This window comes from Chrysochloris asiatica, unplaced genomic scaffold, assembly GCF_000296735.1.
Source record: "Chrysochloris asiatica unplaced genomic scaffold, ChrAsi1.0 scaffold00373, whole genome shotgun sequence".
Taxonomy (NCBI): domain Eukaryota; kingdom Metazoa; phylum Chordata; class Mammalia; order Afrosoricida; family Chrysochloridae; genus Chrysochloris; species Chrysochloris asiatica.
Genome location: NW_006408891.1, coordinates 1,529,715 through 1,536,801, shown reverse-complemented (window position 1 = coordinate 1,536,801; position 7,087 = coordinate 1,529,715). Strand labels below are relative to the sequence as shown.

General features: G+C 37.9%; 1 pseudogene; it reads left to right on the top strand.

Annotated features, from left to right (window-relative positions):
- The first annotated feature begins 1,490 nt into the window (after nucleotides 1-1,490).
- Nucleotides 1,491-2,302, top strand: LOC102834018 (annotated as a pseudogene).
- Nucleotides 2,303-7,087: the final 4,785 nt, after the last annotated feature.

Here is a 7,087-nt window from a genome sequence, read left to right as displayed (position 1 = left end):
TTACCCTGTGCTAAGCAATACTGACTCCTACTGTGATTCTCCAGGATAAGCACTGGACTAGTGATTGCAAGGTCAGCAGTTCAAACCCACCAGCCGCTCTGAATTGGAATGAACTCGACAGCACTCAACAATAACATCAACAAGCAATATTAGTTATAGCAGCTAGAAGAAAACGCATCACATATCTTAAGGCAACTGCTTCTTCAAGGAGTCCTGGTGGAGGTATGGATTATGTGGTGGGCTGCTAACTGCAAGGTCAGCAGTCTGAATCCACCAGCCAATAGGAGGAAGGAAGATGTGGCTTTCTGCTCCCGTAAAAATGTAGCCTCAGAAACACTATACAGGATTTCTATGAGTCAGAACCTACACCAGGGCACACAGCAGAAGAAGCAACAAGAGCAATCTCCATATTCATGAGAACCAGCCAATTCTCTAATCTATATGAGTCAGAACCAACTGCACAACACACAACCATCTCTATCACCAAGTGTTTCCTCACTTCCCCTTTATACACAATCTAGAGTTTCATAAAGTTTTAGAATTTCTTCATGAAGCTTATTTTTTATTATTTTTATGATTCTCCACTAGTTCTTTAAGTTTGTCACATTTTATATTATGCTCAAAATATTTTTTTTAAGTAAAAACCTACATTGATGGGGATATGACAAATGCACACAGTTGGCAACTAAAAAACTACCAGTGGCCAAAACTGGAACAATATGAACAACAAAATAATGTAATATTGTATTGTAATCCAAAGTATCAGTTATGTAAATTTCCATGAGCTCATACTGGTACAAAAATTGAACAATAAGTACTGGGGAAAAGAGACAAATCCTCCCTAATGATGAATTCCAAAAAAATTGATGTAGATATTTCTTGTTCAAAGAAAGGGAGCCTAATTCTCTTCCCCTGGAGTGTGACCGTAGTGACTTTCTCCCAAAGGTGCAATATGGGAAAGGAAGAAAAGATCTTTTTAAATATTTCAGGAAGAAATCTGGTAAACACTATCTCAGCCAGATGATCAAAGTCTACATCAACAGGGATGAGTCTTGTTGATAGCATATATATGTTTAATGTGATGAGAATGGCATTTTTAAAACTGTATTTTTATTTTTCATTAAATTAGCTGTCTGTATATTGTATTTATATTAGTCTTCAATTGTGACAAAGGTATCATACTATCATAATACATCATTAGATACAGTTGAGTCAGCTGCTGTCTCATGGTGACACTATGTATAACAAAAGGAAAACTGGGAGGTCCTGCACAATCCCCATGATGGGTTATGGATCCAATCTTGTTGATTAACATGATTTATGAAATCAGGTCCCTCTTCTTAGTCTGTCTTCGACTGAACCTCTGCTAAAAACTAATCATCATTATAGCAACACAAAAGCCTCCACTCGCAGAGAGGTGGTGGCTGCACGTAGGTGCACTGGCCAAAAATTGTACCTGGGTCTCTGGAATGAAAGACAAGAATTCTACCATGAGAAGCTTTTTCCCGGCAAGCAACTCCTCTTTCGTCTGCTTCTTGGACTCCGGTTGCAGCACGGCCCCCAAACGCTCGTCTTTGCTCGTGCCTGAAATGAAGAAACCTAAGTTGCAGGAAACTTCGGCCTCTCTGAACTTGCCAAAGGGAGAAAAAGAACAGCAGGAAGCAGTTGAATATATTGATGAAGTACAAAGTGAAATAGACAGAATTAATGAACAAGCCAGTGAGGTGATTTTGAAAGTAGAGCAGAAATATAAAAAACTCGCCAACCATTCTTCAGAAGAGGTCAGAATTGATCGCCAAAATTCCAATCTTTTGGGTAAACAACATTTATCAACAATCCACAACTGTCTATGTTGCTTGGGGAGAAAGATGAAGAGGCACTGCATTATTTGACCAGAGTTGAAGTGACACAATTTGAAGATATTAAATCAGGTAACAGAATAGATTTTTATTTTGATAGAAATCCTTACTTCCAAAATAAAGTTCTCTCCAAAAATTTCATCTGAATGAGAGTGGTGATCCATTCTCAAAATCAACTGAAATTAAATGGAAGTCTGGAAAGGAGTTAATCAAATGCTGGAGTCAAACACAGAATAAAAGCCATCAGGAAGAGGCAGCATGAAGAACCAGAGAGCTTTTTTACTTGGATTACTGATCATTCTGATGCAGGTGCAGATGAGTTAGAAGAGGTTATCAAAGATGATATTTGGCCAAATCCGTTACAGTACTATTTGGTTCCTGATATGGATGATGAAGAAGTGGGAGGAGAAGAGGAAGAAGAAGGTTTGGAAGATATTGACAAAGAAGGGATGATCTTTTAAATTTTTATTCAGTCCCTGGGAGCAAATTGCTATCTTTTTTTTTCTTTTTTCTTTTCTTTCCTTTTCTTTCCCCGCTCTTGTGCTCAGTCACCCTATTCTTGAGGTATTTTTCCTCTCCTTTACACCATGGCTCTCAACTTATTGTGGGGGGGAAATATTTTGAGCAGATACAGTGGGAAAATAATCTCTACCCCTTTCTGTTCCCAAATTAATTTTTATCCCTTTCTGTCTCAACAAAAACTATGGAATCAACACACCACCGTCCTCTGTGGGGAAAAACCAAAACTCTGCTGGAAGCAGATCCCTTCACTCTTCTGGAAGCTGGAGGGTGCTAGGTCCCTGTGCATAGAATTCTAGCTTTTTTCCTCTTTCCTCTCTATACTGGGCTCAGAGATTACACTGTGTCTCTATGTGAATATGGACAGTTAGCATTTACCAACCTATATCTGTCTACTTTCTCTTGTTTAAAAAAAAAAAAAAATCTCTTAAAAAAATGGAGTTATAGAAAGTCAGCAAACGGTGGGTTTGAGATGTTTGGGTAGGTTAAGTGGGCATTTTGACAGCATGGCTACTCCTTGGGCATGTTTAATTGTGATGTTTAATGGACATCCTTGTAGTTTAAGATGACACTTTTAAAATAAAATTCTCTCCTAATGATGACTTGAACCCTGCCACTCCATGGGAGAATCAGTAGAACCTGTAGGATCTTATTTGGAATTGACATTCTCTATTGTAATTTTGTTCCTGTTTATTTTTTTTAATTATTTTTGTTTCACTGGAAAGGAAAGATAATGCTCAATTTTAAGTGTTAAAAGTGTACAAGTTGCTTTGTTACAATAAAACTAAATGTGTAAAAATAAATCAACTAAATGTGTACACACACACACACACACACACACAAAGAATTCTACCATTAATCACCAATTAATAAAGAAAATGGTTGTCAGTATATGGTAGTTGTTTTCTATCTTTGTAATTTTTCTGTACATTTGAAACTATTCTAAAGGAAAAATTATATGTGTATAGATTTGTGTGATCTATATGGAATTCTGGTGTTGTGCTATGGGATAAAGCACTGAACCTCAAGGTCGGCAGTTCACCTGTATAGGGTAAACTAGGTTGTATAGGGTGAACCCTATAGAGTGAGTATGAATTGCTATGAGTCAGCCTCAGAAATAAGGTCTGGTGATCTGCTTCTAAAAGGTTTGTTATTAAGTGCCATGGAGTCGATGCAACCCTGTATTTTCCAAAGAGAAGCTGGAGAGTTGAACTGCTGGCATTGCAGTTCAAATCGACCTTACTATGGGCCAGTGCTTATCCTACACCCTTGAAATCTCCACGGAGCATAGTTTTGTTCTGCCACACATTGAGTCACCATAAGCCATAATCAATGTGAAGGCAATGTGGATTAATGCTCTGGACTCCAAAATGGGTTTGAAATGCAAGATCGTTGGTTCAAGCTCATCAGCCATTCCACAAAACCATATACAGGATTGCTGTGAGTGGGAACGGGCTCAATAGCACTTAACAACAAAAACAGCAGCACAGCTTTAATTCCCATGAAGCTTGCCCAGGAAAACTCACCCTGATTAACCTCATAAAAACCCTATATGGTAATATACTGGCTTTCTCAAGGCAAGCAGAACCAATAGGAGATAGATACACGGAGTTTCAAAAAATTTGTAGAAAAAATATGTTACATTCAACTCCATTTTTCATGAACCTTTTGAAGTCCCCTTGTAGAGACACAGATGTATTCTAAATGCTTGACTTGTATTATTGTGGAGACAAACAAGTCCAAAATCAATAGAGCATCACTGTAGAATAGAAACTCAGATGAGGTAACATTACAGACTTGAACCAGAAATCCATAGAGTAGGCAAACCTGATAAAGGTAAGATCAGTGGACTAAATCCACCAGTTGCTCCTCAGCAAAAACACCTGGCAATTTATTCCTGTAAAGATTACAGTCCGGGAAACTCTAGAGGAAATTCAACTCTGTCATGTTAGTTTGCTATGAGCCTCAATCAGCTGGATCACACAAAACAGCAGCAACCATATAGAACAGCCATTCCACTCATAGAAATTAGCATAAGAGAAACAAAAGCAAATATCCATTCATATTTATACATAATTGTTCGTAAGTTATTTTTAATAGCCAAAAGTAGACACAACCCATATATCCATCAACAAGTGACTAGAAAAATGGTTTTCAATTGTAACATTTTGGAGAAGTAACAACAAACAATTCATAATCAACAGACCCTCAAAACAGAAATAATAAATGGCATTATTCAGGCACACACAAAATATGTTCTTCCACGAAAGAACAAAATTATAAACAGGAATGAAGGACAATGATAAATTTGTTGTTATGTGTCATCCAATTGTTTCCAACTCATAGCAACCTTATGCACAGCAGAAAGAAACACTGCCCATTCCAGTGCCAACCCCACAATTGTTATTAAGCTTGAACCCATTGCTGCGGCTAATGTGCCAATACATCCTTGGGGGTCTTCCCATGTTTAGCTGACTCCACTTTACCAAGCATGATGTCCTTCTCCAGTGACTGGTCCCTCCTGATAACGTCTGAAGTATGAGAGACAAAGTCTTGCCATCCTGGCCTCTAAGGAGCATTCTGGCTGCACTTCTTCCAATACAGATTTATTTGTTCTTATGGCAGTTCGTGATGCTTTCAATAATCTTCTCCAACACCATAACTCAAATGCATACATTCTACAGTCTTCCTTATTCATTGTCCAACTTTCACATGCATTTGAGGCTATTAAAATAACATGACTTGGGTCAGGTGTACCTTAGTCCTCAAACTGATATCTTTGCTCTTGAACACTTTAATGAGGTCTTGTATAGATTTGTCTAATGCAGTATGTCATTTGATTGCCTGACTGCAACTTCCAACAGTATTGATTTTAGAGCTAAATAGAATAAAGTCTTGGACAACTGCAATCTTTTTCTACATTTATCTTGATGCTATTTATTGGTCCAGTGGTGAGAATTTTTGTTTTTTGTACATTGCGGTTCAATCCGTACAAATATACATCAGTAACTATTTTCAGTCAGTAACTGTTTTAAGTTCTCTTTGCTTTCAGCAAACAAAATTGGATTATCTGGATTATCTGCATATTACAAATTATTAATGAGTCTTCCACTAATCCTGATGCCAGGCTCTTCATGTAATCCAGCTTCTCAGATTATTTATTCAGCATGCAGATTGAATAAGTATGGTGAAAGAATATAACTCTGTTGCACAATTATCCTGATTTTAATGCCCTTAATTCTATTCCAATGACTGCATCTGAGTCTATGTACAGGTTCCTCATGAATATTATTTAAAATTCTGAAGTGTCCATTCTTCACAACATTGTCCATAGCTTTTCATGATCCACACAATCAAAAGTCTTAACCTCTGGATTTCCTGTCAATGTGTTATTTCTGCCATTTTTCAATTATCTTCAGCAAAATTTTACTCATTTGTGATATTAATGATATGGTGCCATTCTCCCTTGATCATAAGTTATCACTTAAAATAGTTGAACATTGACTATTTCTTTCTGGCACAGTGACGCTGTGTATTCTTTCCATCTTCTTATGATGCTACCTACATAAGTCAATATTTTACCCAATATTTTTATTATTGCAAGTTGAAGTTTGAATATTTTCTTCAGTTCTTTCAGCTTGAGAAATGCTGAGCATATTCCTCCATTTTGGTTTCCTAACTCCAGGTCTTAACACATCTCACTATAATAATTTATTTTGTATTTTTAAACTGTCCTTTGAACTTTTCTATTCAGCTCTTTTACCTCCTCATTTCTGCCATTTGCTTTAGCATCTCTAGGCTTTAGAGCAAGTTTCAGAGTCTATTCTAACATCCGTTTTAGACTTTTCCTTCTTTCTTGTCTTAATGACCTTTTGCTTTCTTCCTGTATGATATTCTTGATGTCATTCCACTCTCTTTTGGCCTTCAATCATTAGTGTCTAGTGCATCAAATTTGTTCTTGAAGTGATCTCTAAATTCAGATGGGAACAGTCAAGACCATATTTTAGCTCTAGTGGAGTTTTTTCATTTCCTTCACCTTCAGCCTGAATTTATATGTGAACATTTGATGGGAGCATTTGATGAAAGTGAAGAGGACTTAAACCATTTACCGATGAATATCAAAGAGCACAGCCTTAGGTATGGATTACATCTCAATGTAAAGAAAACATAAATCCTCACCACTGGACCAGTAAATAACACTCTTATCAATGGAGAAAAGATTGAAGTTGTTAAGGACTTCATTCTTCTTGAATCAGCTATCAACTGAAGCAGCAGTCAAGAGATCAAACAACGTATTGCATTAGGCAAATCTGCTGCACAAGACCTTTTTAAAGTATTGAAGAGTTAAAATGTCAGCTTGAGGACTAAGGTGCACCTGACCCAAGCCATGGTATTTTCAATTACCTGATGGAGGTGTTAAATGAAACACAGACCATGGAGCAGCGGTGTGAGAGGTGTCTGGAGACCAGGTTGATGGGGAGACGCTGCCTAGCGGGAAGAGACTGCAGGGGCCGGCCAGGTTGTCCTACTTAACCAACACAAGAGCGCCTTCCTAGCCTAACCATTGGATCCTGGCTTTGAGGCCGGGTCGAGCGACCAACTTAGAGACCCACAAGCCCAGCCCAAAGCATCTCACTACAACCCAGTCAGCCCTGCTGTGCTTCTGCCTCTTGAATGCTATCCAAGGACGGAAATCCCGCCTTTGAGCC